Raw genomic sequence first — 16,953 nt, forward strand, 5'->3', positions numbered from 1 at the left:
ACAATTTTTTTAAATCACAATATTTTCTTAAAAAAAAACATTTTTATAAGATTTATAAGATATTTGTTATTTGTTTTTTTTCCATTTGTGGCGAATGATTTTTCTCATTACTTCAAATTGAATAGGAAAATATAGTAAAATAAATAGCGCAATTACTCTTTCATTAACAAAGAATAAAAGGATATTTTAAAGTAATTAATTTTGTTAAAATTGAATAATTCTAACGTATTTCTTGATTAAAAACTTCATTCTCTTTAAAAATGTACAAAATCGAAATAACTCAACTTATTTCAAGCACTCGAAAATCGGCCCCTATTTTCAAGACTTTCCAGATGTGAATGAGAGGAAACAAGAGTGATTTTAACTACAAAACGTAAAGTTTCCAACCCAAAATAAAAAAATAAAGGTCAGAAACAAGTCGGAAAAACCACAGTAGCCAAGAGCGAAAAAAGATGATAAACAGAAAAAGAGAAACATTAGTGGCCGAGAGAGACAAATCAGGGTTAATTATATTTTCCCACGCTAAAGGGAGGTGGCCGGGAACTAATTTCTTTGACGAGGAATCAGCATCATATAAACCAAACAACCAAACAACCGAATAAAACCAAACAAAGTTTCAGAATACCAAGATGAGGTGAAGTGACTGAGGTATAATTTACTTTTTATATTTCAGATCACTTTTGATTTTTTCTCATTCACGTTTGACAAGTCTTGAAAATGAACGACTGTTTTTCAGGGCTTGAAACATGAGGACTATTTATTTCCAATTTGTTTATTTTTGAAGTAAATGAAGTTTTTAATGAAGTAATAACTTATCGCTTCAGTTTCCTGTGACTTTTTTTAGAATTCTAACATATTATTTGATTTGTTGATCTTAATCTGAAGCTTTGAATTTTTTTTTTAACTGCAGTATACTTTCGATATCTCGAAGTTGAAGAGACACTAAAAAATTTCGGGATAGCAAGCGCTCAGAACTAAATATGTTCTAAAAAGTTTAAAAATATATTCTATGTATAGCCGGCCAGGTGGCCGAGCGGCTAGCGTGCCTGACTGCGAAGCCATAGGCTGCGGGTTCGAATCCAGCTCTGGGCATGGATGTTTCTCTCTCTCTTTGTGTTGTCCTCTGTTGCGTGTGTGTATGATGTGTGAATGTGGCCCACCCTATAAACGGGTTTGTGGCAGTGTGGCGTGGGCAATGTTGCTCGCCTCCGTGACTTTGGTTCACAGGTGCCCACTGGGTAACGCGAAATGAGCAACAATTCTGGCATAGTATAGGCAAAAGATTCAAATTCCGTGCCTGCCATTGGAAAAAAAATATATTCTATGTATATACACTCTTTAAAAAGTAGAGTATTGAAACATAAGAATAACTTCTAATAAATATGTATGTAATTATAGTTGACTATAAGTCCAATATAATTTTATTTTTAAAAATAAGACAAGAATAATTATGCATTAAATAGAAAATAATTGGATTACAATAAACTTACATTGCGATTTTTCCGAAAAAATTCATTTTCTATTTCGAAAACAATTGGACGAAACAGGGTTTTGAAAAGAAACCCTTCGAACTAGGAACTCAAATTAACATTAGGTGGATATATAATGTCAAAGGGAAATATTTTTTTGACACAACCAGATTTTTGAGGTATCGAAGTTCGAGATATTGAGAGTATACTGTATTAGGAATTTTAGGGAAATAGTTATTTCTGTATAACGAAATTATTAAAAAAATATTCTGAAGTGCTTGAATTTTTTTTTTAAATTGACAATTTTATTTTCGTTTATAATTGTGGAGAATATAATTTAATAAATATTTATTTTCATATTTATGGATGTGCTGAGTTTTCAAATTGAAGTATGAAATTGAGATTTATTTAAATACAGAAAACTCTTCAATTCTTCTAACTATAAGACGACATTAGCAATAACCATTCGTTCAGACAATTTTTCATACGAGGCATTTAAACTAATTAACTATCAAGAAATTCTCTAGTCGATGATATAATTCCAATTCTTTCATTTTCTTATTCTAAAACGGATAGACTACATTGCTCATCTATAATCTATCAAATAACAGGTTCACTACAATCCTCAAAAAAAAAAAAAAAAAAAAAAAAAGTCCGCCCAAATCAATAACTCTACAAAACAGTTCCAAAAATGAGGTCTGTTTTTTTTTCTTTTACTTTATCTCTTATTGCTGAAGATCGCTTTATTTTTTATGCGTTACCTTAGCAAGGATAAAACTGCACATCCTGCTTAATTTTTTAAACATATTAAAATATAATTGAGCATGTTTCTTTTACAAAAAATAATAAAACTGTAATCAGTGCTTCATTTAATAGCTAATTCATTTAAAGACAAAAGTTTAAAAGCTGTTTAAGGCTATTTTGTTAAAAAAAATAACGCAATTTTCGATTAATATTTTATTTATTAAGCTTTGTGTTGTATATTTTTTCTAAGTCTATTTTCTGTTAAATTAGAGCTTTTCTTGATTTCATGGCCTAATTTCTGTGTTCTTTAACAGAAAGTCTGGAATACTTTTTTTCTCCTAACTTTTGTAAAGTATAACGCATTTCGTGTTCGGATAATTACTTCCTCTTAGATTTTTATGTGTATATAATACCAATAGATAAAAAAAATTTAAAAACATAAATAACGAAATATCTAATTAGTATGATTTATAAAAATAATTTACACTCACTTTATTTTCCCATAATTATGATTTTCTCTTTGTGGGAAAAAATCTTTATAAAATTCTGTAATGAAATTAGCAGAAAATTGCAATTCGGTAGTTTTTTTTTTCATTTACTTGTACAAAGATACCTTTTTTTCTGCTCAATTAATTAGTTTGCTTATAGAATAAATATTTTTAAAAAGTCTGTCAGAAACCTGCATATTTTATTTTGACGCAGAATATAAAAAAATTCAGTTTGCTTACAAATTAAGTACAAAGAGAGAATTTTGAAATGAGTGAATTTTAAAAAGAGTGAATTTTAAACTGTTTTAATTGTAATATATAGCGAATTTTTGAGCTATAATATTTTAATTAAAACAGTTTAGCAAGAAAAAGAAATTAATGTTGATTATTGCTTATTTATTATATTATTTTTTGATTTATTTAATATATTTTAAGAATAAAAAATAAATATTTTGTTTATTTGTTTCCGTGATACTATTTTATAAGACTTAATTTTGCAATACTTATTTTTACAAAATTTCACTAAAATATTTCAAATAATTATAAATTATCAAAATAATATATTTATCATTATTATTTTTAAAAAAATTGTTAAAAGCTGTAAAATAGTCTCATCATGCTCCAAAATTACAACATTTAATGTATAGAGTCCTTATCAAAAGTAAAAGCAAAAAAGGCAAGCATATTAAGAGTCTCAAATTAGTGTTTAAAGAAAAAAAAAAAAAAAACAATGTTATTAAAAGCTGGACAACTAAGTATTATGCAAGACTGGAATAGAAATACCAAAACTTGCTCGATTGCATATTTCAATTTAGGAATGAAAAAAAAATGTTTTGATTTTTTGTAATCCATGACATGTAGTACTCTTGACTCTTTGTAATCATTGAGCTTTCTTCGGTAATCAAACAGGTTTTAATGTATAGGGAACAACACTTTCCTCTGTAATGATTCTTCAGATTCAGAAACCTTTTTTTTCCTCATTTAAATAGTATGCCGAGGCCCCGTTCACTTGGTTTCTTCATTTTTTTTGGAGAAATATTCAATAAATAGCGTCATTTTGGAATGAATTTTATTGTTAACTTAAATATCTAATCATATATAAGAAATATAATGATGTCGCAGTTTTGCATTGTTGTTTGTACATTTATATTAGCGGGAAAATTGCATGATAAGATCCAGTTTGCTCACATTAATTTTCATATTTTTCTAGTTGTCATCAGAATAAAAGGCTAACGTGTAGAATCGGGGGCCCCTCTGATATTTTGCGATTTGAAAACAGGCCTATATATATACTTATGAAAGTATACCAAGAAAATAAACTAATGACGGAAAATATAAATTGTGGTAACCCGATGCTGACGTCAGTAAAAGTAGAGACAGCAAGAAAAGAATATCAGGGTAACCAAAAACTGAGTTCCAGCAAAATTTTTCAATTAAAATTTGCTGCCAAACCAAGGGGCCCCCAATTCTACACTTTAATCAAATAAAATTAATAAAAGTCATATATATAAATATTTACATATTTGCTTTCGTGAATGTCCAAATTATTTGTTATATCCAATTTTATATTAATTTATGCGTTGATATGATATTATTATATTAATTCGATTTTTTGATATCCGCTTGATAGATTAGATTTGATAGATTAGGAGAAACATCAGTGTTCGGAGTACTGGTTAAATGCATACTGGGCAGTGGCACTTGACCTTAAAAAAACATTAATGTAGGGCATACAGGGCAAATGTATTCCGGCCAGTGTCACTTAACTGGACCTAGTATATATTTTGGACATTTACCAAAACGACTTTGGTAATGTCACCATTCACCGGAGGAAATCAACAACCACCGGCCAATTAATTGTGTATATATATATATATATATATATATATATATATTATACAGGTTGAGAAAAATCCCCCGCGGTCTCTGATAACAAGAAAATAATAACTTTAAAACTAATCTCTTTTTTGACGTATTTAATTTTCAATATATATTTTTCTTAGAATACTATGTGCAGTAATTTATTATTGCAAATGTCAGAAGATTAGCCAAACTATCAGCTAATATTTATCTATTTTTTTAGAAAATCATTCCAGTAATTATTTTTTTTATCATCATACAGAGTTTGAACAATTAAATGGCCGGATTTTAAATATTAATATTATTGAGACTATGTCACTTTTTGCTATAAATAAATGCACGAATGTAAAAAAGACAATTACCCTTACTTTTTTATTTTAGTTACAAATGTTGGATGCTATGTTATACGACATACATCTAATCTATAACCAATATCATATTACCTATTTTGTAGTTTGACACTGTTTATGGTTTATAAGTTGCGTCTCGTGTGGAAAGTGTACTGACCTTAATCCCATGTTACCTAGATCCGCTGACTTTATCCCCATATAAATTGTTTTTGTTTGCTGCTTTACAAGTAAGGCATATTTCAAACGTTTGTAACTCAAAAACATATTTTTTTTAAAAATTGAGACACATAGTACGTTTATTGTACTATGTGTAATAATTTTAAAAATATAAATATTTAGAACCTTGCCGCATATTTAAGCTAAGACTGTACAGTGCGCAAAGAAAAAAAATCATAAGTCAGGAACATAAGCCATCGAAAGATGATTTAGTCAGAGAAAATACGTGTTTGTATTTGATTTCGTTACTTAAACTATCGTTTTCACTAATTAATTAGAATAGTCCCCCCCCCTCAAACCAGTAAGTTTCAATCTTAGTACGTGAAAATGCAATCTTTGGATCGAAAGTTTTGCGCATTGTACAATGTTGCTGCAATTATATAAATAAAATATGCTTAAATTCGTTGCAAGTATTAACTATGAGTTAAAAACACTCTAATTTTTAACTTTTGAGTTATGTAGAGTGAGTCGTAATAATATCCTTTTTCATACATTATTTTAATCATTTTCAAAAATGAAATAAAAGTAATAATTAGGAATCTCAAATGAATGTTTAATCGAAGAAAAAAAAACACAATCGTACTCTTTCAAATCAATACAGAACAATACTGGTTTGAATGCTGGAAGAAATTTGGAATCGTTTGTAACAATCACATTCATACTTCTCTTTGTACCTATTGGCATCAGAACAGGCATTAAAGAAAAGCGAGACGGAACATGTTACAAAACCTGTAATAAGGTCACCTGTAACTGGACCGGTTACAAAACCTGTAACAGGACTGATAACGAAACCTGTTTATTTGTTGGAAGAAGCTTGGAGGCATTTCAAAAAATCACTTTTCAACTCATCTTCGTATCTGCCAACGATCAAGCATGTATTGACGAGTTCTGTTCCACCTTCCTCAGTAGTGATTCAGTAGATTTGGTTTGAGTTTCTGCTTTACATTCTCTTAAATATTCGATTTAAATACTTAATATTTAAGTATTTTTTGTTAAATTTTTATCAATTGTTTTAAAAATTCTTATTAAGGGAGGTAGAATACTCTGTACAATAACCTGTCGTAAAAATAGGCGCGACCCTTTATGTTGTTAAGTATTTCGCCTATTTAGAAGGTAAAAGAATGACACATTTTATCGTGTAAACAATTTTAATATTTATACAATATATTTTTTCTGAATAACTACAATTTATTAAAAAAAAACTGTTTTATTTAAAAACCTTACTTGTTAGCGTCACATACGTAAACTTTTATTCGTAAAAAATATATATATATTATAACATACGGTATATACTTAAAAATTCTTTTCTAAATTTTAATATATACTTTGAATAATTTGTTAACAAAGATATTTTCACTACTTTTAAAAGTTGTTTATTTTCGGTTGAAGACTTGGCTTAATGAATTTTCCTTCGAAGTTAGTTATTATCTTTACACAGCTCACTGAGTCTATAGTTTCTTTTGAAGTTTTATTCTATCAAACAACGAAAAATATTTGCAGAAGAAAATATTTTCAAGACATATTATAAAAGATAAAATATGTTTTCTTCTTTTCTCTCTAAAACTTTTCTCATATTTCTCTAAGTATATAAAAATTAATTTCACTCTTGAACATTTTGTTGAAGATTTTTTAAAAGGGTTCTTTTTCAATTTCGGCACATAAATCTGAGCAGATATATAGAAAATTCTGTTGAAAAGAAGATAATTCATTAAAATTTAGTTTGAACGGTTTCTCAAACCTTTCAATAATTTTAAATTGCGATTTTGAAAGACAAAAAATAAACTATAAATAAATTGAATAGATCATCAAAAGTAATTCCAAAACTTTAAAATCCTTCACTTTCTAAAATTGGTAGTGAAAATAAACGTATAATTTATCTGAAAAGAATTTTATGATTATAACTTATTTGTATCATTAGCCTCGTGCATGCAGACAAAAATGTGGAAAAATGATGACAAAGTTAGGTTTTAAACTGAGTTTGTATTATTTTCAATTAGCCGTTTTCGTTATTGGTTTTCTTCAATTAAGGAGCGGCTTTGGTTATTGGTTTTGTCAATCAGCTGCCACTTTGATTATTGGTTTTGGTTTATTAATTACCCCTTGGTTAATTAAAAGCTAATTTTTGAATGCACTAGTTTCAACATTTTCGATCTAAAGTTCATACGGTAGACGTGGAATCTTGTTTCTCTTAATTAAGTGTAAAGTGTTATAATTAAGTGCTTAATTTGGTGTTTCTTTTTATTATTAGCCTATTTATTAGATTACTAGATATTGTATTGTAAGTGTTAAGATTGCATATGGGTAAAATTAAAATGAATAATTCTTCACATAAAATAATCATAAAAAATCTTTTATAGTAATATTTTGAATATAAGAACTTGAAATTTACTTTTATTTTAATTCTAATGTTTCAAAGCTTTTTATGACGAACGTTCCTTCTGAAATACTTTTTAAATAGATTTAACTATTTAATAATGATAAATTTAAGCAACATGAAAGATAAATTTCAAAAATAAGTTTCAAACAAAAATATGCATTTTTACTGCAAATTTCTGAAAGCCTTCTATGACGCACGTTTGAGAACAAAAATTTGATCCCTAGTGAATTACTATATGAAGAGCATGAATTATTTAATGAATACAAAGTTATATAACATGAATTATAAAAAAATATAATTCTCTATGAACTAATTTTGTATAACTTTATAAAAATACAACTTTAGCTGTATGAATCTTAGGCAGAGTGATCTGTAATCACCACCTTTAATCTATATTTTTAAAACCCTTATTAAAAAGTACTTGCATTAGGGCACGAAAATAAATATTTAAGTTTAAATCGTACGGATAATTAGTTAAAAAAACAGTATTAAAAATCATCAAAGCTATTTTAAATGTTCGAACATAGGAAGGGTTTTCCAATTTGTTGTCTTTTACCTTTTCAGTTTCACACGACAATGTAACGTTTCTTTTTTGATTTTTATCTCGTTTTCGTAATTCTTGTTAAGGATTCCTAAAGTATATGTTAAGGGTAATTATTACAGAAAACTTTATACATTACGTTAACTTTAGGGTATCAGATTTTTGTGTAAAAAATTTAATTAAGTAAAATGTAATTTAAAGAAAACAGTGTTAAATTTAACTTAGAAAGAAGCAAAGACAAGGTGAATAAAGTTCATATAAAGGTACAGAAATGGACAGTGTATAGTTTCTGGTTTATAAACAATAACCGTGGCCAGACACTAAAATAACAATAAAAAAGTAACGAGACAATTGAAACGCATTGAGATTTGTTTCGTTATTTTTGTACCGTCATTTTGTGTTTAGACACACGGAAAGGTTCTTGTTTAATGAAGCAAAGCTATAGTATGTATCTTTTTGGTACAGTAACATTTCCTGGTATAGTAAGTATGGTATGGTTACATTTCTGTACCTTCATTTGCGTTGCTTATACCCCATCCTCTATAAAATAAAGAATTTATTTTCAATTCTATATTATTTTAAAATGCAATTAAATTTCTCCCTTATTTAGTTTATAATCTGTTTTACAATCCCACAGCTTTAAATTTAAGCTTTATTCTCGGGAAAAGCTAAGCCAAATCGTCAACGCCTTCATCTCTTTGTCTTCAATTAAAATCATGCACCTCTCGCCATTTTATAATCAGGTTTCTAAAATTAAATTCTCTTCTTAAAGAGAGATATATGAATGAATGTCTCATTAATACAATCCACTTCCTGTCCTTTCACGCCTATTTAATTTCATCAGGGTATATTTGGCTGTAAACTTAATTACTTATCAGGTTTAATTTTCAATTTAACATCATTTTCACGATAATGCATACATGATGATAAAGTTTAGTGATTTTTGTTTCATTTCCTATTTGCTATTGTCTGTTAAATGATAAGAAATACTCATTTAAATAAATTTTAAAATTTTAAGGAAATTAGATCCCGTAATTCTGATAACGAGATCAGATTTTGTTACCAAGTGCACTACTGATATACATTTTATGTGAGCGGGTGGGTGAAACATTGGATCAATCTGCGTAGGGACCGAGGGTGTGCTGTTTTGGTCCTCGTTAAACTGTTCTACCGTAAAGTGCTCTAATTCGTGTGCACGTCGTCGGGCTAGCGAAGCGGGGATGCTGTGTCTTTAAGATTTAATTTTTTTAATTAATAAAATGAGTCATCCTTTGTTCAATTTGACATTTTTTAAAAATTAAATTTGCGTCCACATTGGACTGACTGATAGTAAGATATGATTTTCAATAGATTACAGAAGTCAAGCACCACTGGTTACAGCCAGTGAATTAGTGGGTGGCGACCTTGATCTGCCCGCGAAGGGATTGAGAGTGCTCTGTATCTATCCTCGTTAAGGGATGTTTCTTAAACCATTCCCAATATCCCATTGTGCACTTCTAACACGACATAAAGTACTACTATTACTTATAAATTTACTTCAGCAATATATATGTTCGATTGTTTCCAAGTGAAGTGATAAATGTATTTTACTATATCGGTATTAGATAAATAATTATATTAAATATTTCACAAGATAAATGTATGTATTTGTCATTTAATTCGTAAATGGTTTAAGAAAAGCAACGGCAATAAAAAAAATGGTTCCATTGAAAAGTTTTTGTTTTCCATTTGAAATTATGAATTGGATAACAAAAATAACTCTCTTGCAATACCTAAGTATTTTCTTATAACAATACTTCAGATAGGAAGGGATTAGTCCGAATCCTGACTGAACACGGGATCGATTATTTCGATTTCAAGATTTCCTAAATTTGTTCTGAAGAAGATATTTTATGCAGCGATTTATTTCCAACCTTAGTAAGCAAGGAATTAGGTTCATTTTACAAAGTGGACCGTGTATACAATCAATGCGTACAGTTTTACTGTATATTGTTTTAGAAACCTTTTTCAAACTTTTGTAAAATAAAATTACATGCTTTAAGAAAAGACAAGGTCAAACTAACAATTTAAATGCTCTTTAAAATGCTGACTTATGAATCACGATAAATGTGTCCGTTATCAAGAATACGAGAAATCATTAAGTGCTGCACATTCGTGGAATCTTGGGCATAAATTCAATTTCGACCATGTCAAAATTACATACACCCCTGTCACATCGGCTCATTTTGATGCCCTGGAATCTTGTTTTATGAATATGAATGTTATTTCCTTGTTAACAACGTTAGCTCCTCACTACCTCTCCATAGCGCGTGGAAATGCTTTTTACCCTGATTTGCCACTCTTGACCAGTGTGGTTTTTTTTTTCTCTCGGTTTCTGTGGTTTTTCTAGTTCTGTTTCCAATGTTTGTTTTTCTATTTTCTGTAGGCAACTTTACGTTTTAAATTTCAAATCACTTTCGTTTCGAATGAAGCTTTTAATCAGGTTATGAACCTTAAGAGTCTCAAAATAATACTTAAGCGTAAATTAGATTTAAAAAAAAACGTATCGAAATTGATAATTCCACGTTGAAGGAATCTTGATTGAAAACCTCAAAACCTGTTTGACTGCATGGATGCTTAGGAATATCTATATGTAATTTTTTAACTTCCGTTATTCATTTTTCAGGAAATCGCAGAGACTGGTGCACAAATATTCATTTCTGATTTTGCGTTTCGAATTCTTTTGTATTATTTTACTTTGAAGCAATACGGCTACGCATAAAACTCTTAATATTTCAAAAAAAATTTTTTTGTCAAACAACTGGAGTTTATCACACCTGATTGGCATTCTAAAAGCGTTATAACAGAGAGGCAAATAACAATAATAGAAATAAAAATTCCGCATAGTAACTAACTATAAAAATTATAAATATATCTTTTTATTATACCCTCGGCCTTGTCTTTCTCAGGGTACAGTAATGATGGTTACAAATATTTAATTACTACTTAGTATCTATTTTGTCTCAGTTTAAATTTTTTTTTCTAACAGAACCAATAAGAAAATAAAATAGAGTTTTGATTTATTTCAAATATATTTCCACTTAAAAAACTCTAAAGTTATAATTATTTTAAGAATACCTTAAAAACAGTCAATGTAAAATTAACCATGCAACTTAAAAATCCGAAATAGTTCGAGTTGTTTCAATCGGAAAAAATACGGAAAATACGCCGTATAAAACAGCCTCTAAATAATTACTTAAAAATATTATTGTTACATATTATTGTTATTTAAACAATGTAAGCAAAAATAATAAATCACTTTAACAAATCAAAATTTCCAAGTATCTGTATTTAAAGTCACTCACTTGCAATCGACAGATTATAGAAAGACAGGAAATAAATGTGATAAATTATTCCAATAATTAGAGAAAAATATTTTAACTGTAAATAATAGAAAGAATAGAAGTTTGTAATTATGTTAATAAATTCAACTTCATTCTAGCATTCATTAACAAATAGCCTAAACGGTTGAGTGAAATTTACTTCTTCGCGTACCTATTGAGGCAACTTCTTCTCCTACCTATGGAGGCAAATAGAAGAGTTTAAGGAATTAATTGCCTCGAATACATTTGTATCCATGGGAAGCTGACACAATGTAATCAAAGGACACATTCTTGAACTTTACTTTGGTATTCAGTCTACAGATTTCGACTACAAACAAGTCTAAAAATAGTTCATTTAGAAACGAAATGCACAATTTGTAATACAAGTCTCATCAAATCATTTTATTACATGTTGCGAAACTAATTTCATTATGAAGAGTATCTGAATTTAAATATAAAGTTTGTGAAAAAAAGTCTTTCTAGTCATTAAATTATTTTATATTTTTTTTCATTCCACTGACTTCAGTAATAATAATTAAAAATAGCAAACAACTGGAAAAAAAGGGATAAATTTTTAAAAAAAAATCCGGATAGTAAAAGATATAATCTTTTCATCAGCCCACACGATTATATCCGCAAAAAAGAGTGCTTTCTGATATTGTATCAATATGGCCAAAGCAAAATATATTAATACAATAGTGTGAGGAGCACTGAAAAAAAATTTTTACAAAAATTACAACAAATAAAATAGAACACAATAAGTAAAAATAACACGTAAAAACAGAAAATAAAATAAAAAGAAAAAAACAGAATAAAACAAAAACTGTTAAGCGAGTAGCGAATTCAAATGTACTTACATGAACGGAAAATTTTTCAAGAATGATTTAAAAAATATTTTCGTAACAAGATTGCCAGATTGCATAATATGAAAATGCATGATATATATATATATATATATATATATAAATATATATATATATATATATATATATATATATATATATATATATATATATATATATATATATATATATATATATATATATATATATATATATATATATATATATATATATATATATATTCTTGTTATTGATGATGTTGAAAGAATTAAGAATTTAATTGTTTTAAAGAGTAACAAAAGCATAATTACGATAAAATTCTTAAAAATGAATAATAAAAAAAAACAATTGTGAAAAATTAGATTCAGAGCTTTAAAACAACTTACTTGTTACTTCTTTTATACTTCTGACCAATTCTTATAGCTCAGTTTCATTCAGCTTTCCGTATCCACGTGAGAAAAAAAAACATTAAATAATAACAATTTCGTAATAATGTACCCATTAGTATTTTACGTAACCTAGAATGCTATTATTCAATTTACCTATTACTGAGATACACATCCAAGCGGTCCTACTGACCACGTATAAATACGTGGAGTCTTAAATACACTTTTGTAAAACCACGTCACGACGCATTTTACGAGATCTCATTGCTATAAAGATCTTTTTAACACAACTACTAAACGACCTAATGATATTGAAAGAACTATAGATTATTTTAATGTATTTCTAGAGATATGAAGAGTCTACCAGAGTAAAAAGTAAATTGTTTTGGAAAAAAATACATTTAAATAAACACATAAATTAATGTTTGAGATCAACAAACGATTATTAAACCGTTTTAGTTAGTAGGGCTCTATTTTTTGGCAATTTAGCAAAGAGTTAGTGGTATATTAAGCTAGTCTAATAAAATAGTGCATCAAAAAATTGTAATGAAATAAATAATGTAAATACCAAAATTAATGTAATGAAGAGATTAATATATCTGAAGGTCGGAGGGACAGGGAACCATCATTTGTATCTAAAATTAAATTGATAACATACCCATGTTGTTCCACTCTATCTTGTGGTATGCCATCCCGTAGCACTAATAAATCACGCAATTAGTCTTTTAGATAAAAAAGACCGTGTCCAACATAATCATGTGTTACAAGGGTTAAGGCCCTCTATACGTAGCTTTAATAGCGATGCGTCGCCATTCTGGTGACTGCAATTCTCTATGTAGAAATACGGAGTTTCTATTCTGCATTTTATTGATCTATATTTTCATATTCTAGATTTCTTTCAAGTCTAACTTGCTTTATATTCTGAATTCTTTCATATTCTAATTTAAATATTTGCTATTTGTTCTTTTAATTCTTTCCGCACTAAAGTTATTTATTTTATTTTTATTCTATTCAGTAAAAATAATATCTTATCTGTAAGATAAAACCTTTTTTTTCGTCTTTTACAATCTGCTGTAACTTTATTTCTAAATTTTTGGAAATTTTATGCAGTCTATAAAATATTATATGATAATAAATATATAGCAATAACTAATAAGTAACATATAAAAATAAATAATAATAAATCATTTATTATAATAAGCAATATATAATAATAAATAGTAATAAATAATTCATAATAATAAGTAATATATAATAATAAATAATTTATAATAATAAATATATATTAATAAATAATATGTAATAATAAATAATGCATAGTTTTAAATATTTTAAGTAAAGATCTATTGTTCAAATAAATTTCTGCACCAAAATAATGTTTTAAATTATTTTGAAAGATATGTATCGTAAAGAAATGCAATTAATTAAAATATAAATAGTATAATTAAAATAAAAGTTAATTATAACAAATAAAAATTAATTGAACTAATTATTAATAAATATAAATTAATTAAAATGTTATTAGATTTTTTAGATACTTTGAAATAAAGGCATGAGATAAAACAGTTATTAACTAGTAAATGGGAGTTTTGTAACGTTCAGTAACAAAATAGATGAGTTCTGATTTATTCACTAGTAAATAAATATTTCTTTAAAAAATCTTATTCAAATTGTAACGGTTAAATATAAAAAATTTATTTTGAGCTGTCAAAAAATGTTACAATACTGGATGGAATACTTAAAATAATAAAAAAATTAAAGAAGCTAAGAGTTCAAATAGGAATTAGATCATCCTATTTAAAGCGAATAAATTTCGAATATAATCAGCTTCAAATTATTTATAATGTTGCACTAGTTTACTTTTAATTCTAGCAACGAAAACACTCAAATAATTAAATTTTATTATATTCTATTTTTAAAAATTTCTAACGAAAAAAGTATATTTTAGTTCGAAACAATATTTGTAGTCTATTTTCATTTCTTTCAGTCGAATATATTTAATGCAATTGAATTTGGTAATCTTTTATTTGAAAAAAAAAAGAAAGCGAAACATATTTTCACTAATCAAGAATATCAAGTAAAATTTGAAACAAATAAAAGAATAAATTACTGTCTAACTTACCTCACAAAATCTGCTGATGTCTTCGCTAGGATTCTAATTATGTCTGCCAATTCTATGCAGCCATACTTTCCGTCGTTTTTTATTACCATTTCCAACAGGTAAACGATATGATTTGAAGCCTTAATTGAACTTATTAGAACCCGCAAATACGCAAAAACATGTTATTATTAATTTAAAAGTTTCAAAAAAATTAAGTAAAAAAAAAATAGAAATAACAGATTAGGCGCAATGCTACATCTCCGTTCAAACTAGTCACCAATATGGCTACTGTTTACCCTTGTGATCGGTGACAGCCAATCAAAATCGAAAGTGGCACAAGGTCGATCCTCTGTTGGTTAAACTTGAAAGACGTTTATGTTTTATATTTTTTTAAAATTAAACAGTTTTGTGAATATTTCTCAACACTGATTCGTTGCAAAATATCCTCAGTTGTAGTCTGATTAGTGTCAGAGTCCCCTTGCTGTCAGACTAACCGAGGGAGGTTTTCGTGGTTTCCCGTCCCATGTAACGCAAATGCGGGTTAGTTCCATCAAAAGTCCTCCACGAAAACACAGTTCTCCCAATACTTGATCCAGGAGTTCCCTTGTCTTCTGGATTGGGTTCAAAATTACAAGGCTACGGAGTTTAACATTAGTAGTCGGAAACCCAAAAATTGGGCCCGCTGTTCAACGCCGGTTATAAATTGAAAATAAAATAGTGATTCGTTAGAATTGGAGTGAATTTTTTCCTTACTTTTATCACTTAATTTTGACAATTTTGTTCTAAAAATATATATATTAAGAGTGGTCAATACGTAACATCCTTCGTTTTTATATTTTTCCTTTTATATTCTTCGTTTTTATATCTTTCCATAACTCTTTCACTTAACTAGCTTATTTTAATTTTTAAAAGGGCTTTAGAAATTGGCACTTTATTTTCTTATATTTTGCTAATATTTTTTGTGCAATTGGCAAAGCTTTTAGGGCTGTGGTAGTAAAAGAAAGAATTTAATTCGTCTACCACAAGGTAAATAAAAAAAATCATTTATCAGCAGCAGTCCAATCGTTTTAAGCTTCAATTCGTAGAATTAAGTGCTTAGCGATTGATGGGATATCTAATTGGATTTCTAAGATGGTATTTCCTCGTTACAATTGTTTTCACGTAAAGCAAATGTAAGCTCTTACAGATAGTGATTATCTCAAGTACGTAAATTTAGGAGAGATCAAAAGAAGTTAATATAAATCATACATAAATTTTCTACTGCAATTCATATTTCCTGCAATATTTCAAGGAAAAAATTTTTTTTAAAAAAAAGTGTGTTTTTAATAAATATACTTGAATAAAAGTGAAAAATTTATATCCAAATTTTGGTTGGTTACATTATTTTTTGGTCAAAGGGAACAATACTCCTGCAATATTTCAAGGACAATTTTTTTCAAAAAAAAAAGTGTGTTTTTAATAAATATACTTGAACAAAAGTGAAAAATTTATATCCCAAATTTTGGTTGGTTACATTATTTTTTGGTTAAAGGGAACAATACTCCGTTAGTAATTTTTAAACCAACTAGAGTGAAAAATAAGGACAAAGACATCATAGTCTTGGTAATACTTCCAATAATCCAGGCCCACGCTAAGGAATTCAAATTATTAGCCAGTAAATTAGCCAAATATCAAATTAATTCCCAAATTTTCGGAAATCTTCACCAAATGCAAATCTTAACAATTTTTTATATTCATTTTTCATTCCAATGGAATAAATCGTTCGTCAATACTTTCGCCTAAATGCAATTTTATTTGCCAAATTTACGATTTTATCGCATTTGGCAAGGTGGCGAATGCTTAGCGGGATCCCTGAATAATGTTAATGTATTTACTTGTACATTATGTAGGAAAATAAATAAAATACTTATAATTAGCTTTTCTTCGTGACATTTTTACAAACTACTTTTAAAGTTCACAGAAATCAAAACAACGAGTTAATGTATTTAAAACTTTATGAATGGCAACATTTATAAAGAGTATTCCGAGTACGGGTGACGGCTTTAGCAGTGCAAACAATTACGGTACTGTATGGACTGGCCGGAAAGTTCCAGGTCTTACAAACTCGGAGTTTTACTATTACAAACGCCTCATATACAAGCAAAGCAGAAACTTATAGTTCGTGTCCGCATATGCAAATTATGCAAAAAATTTTTAATTCTCGTTATTCGTTATTTT

Source organism: Parasteatoda tepidariorum, chromosome 7 (assembly GCF_982258835.1).
Source record: "Parasteatoda tepidariorum strain Cologne lab strain chromosome 7, Ptep-v5.0, whole genome shotgun sequence".
Lineage (NCBI taxonomy): Eukaryota > Metazoa > Arthropoda > Arachnida > Araneae > Theridiidae > Parasteatoda > Parasteatoda tepidariorum.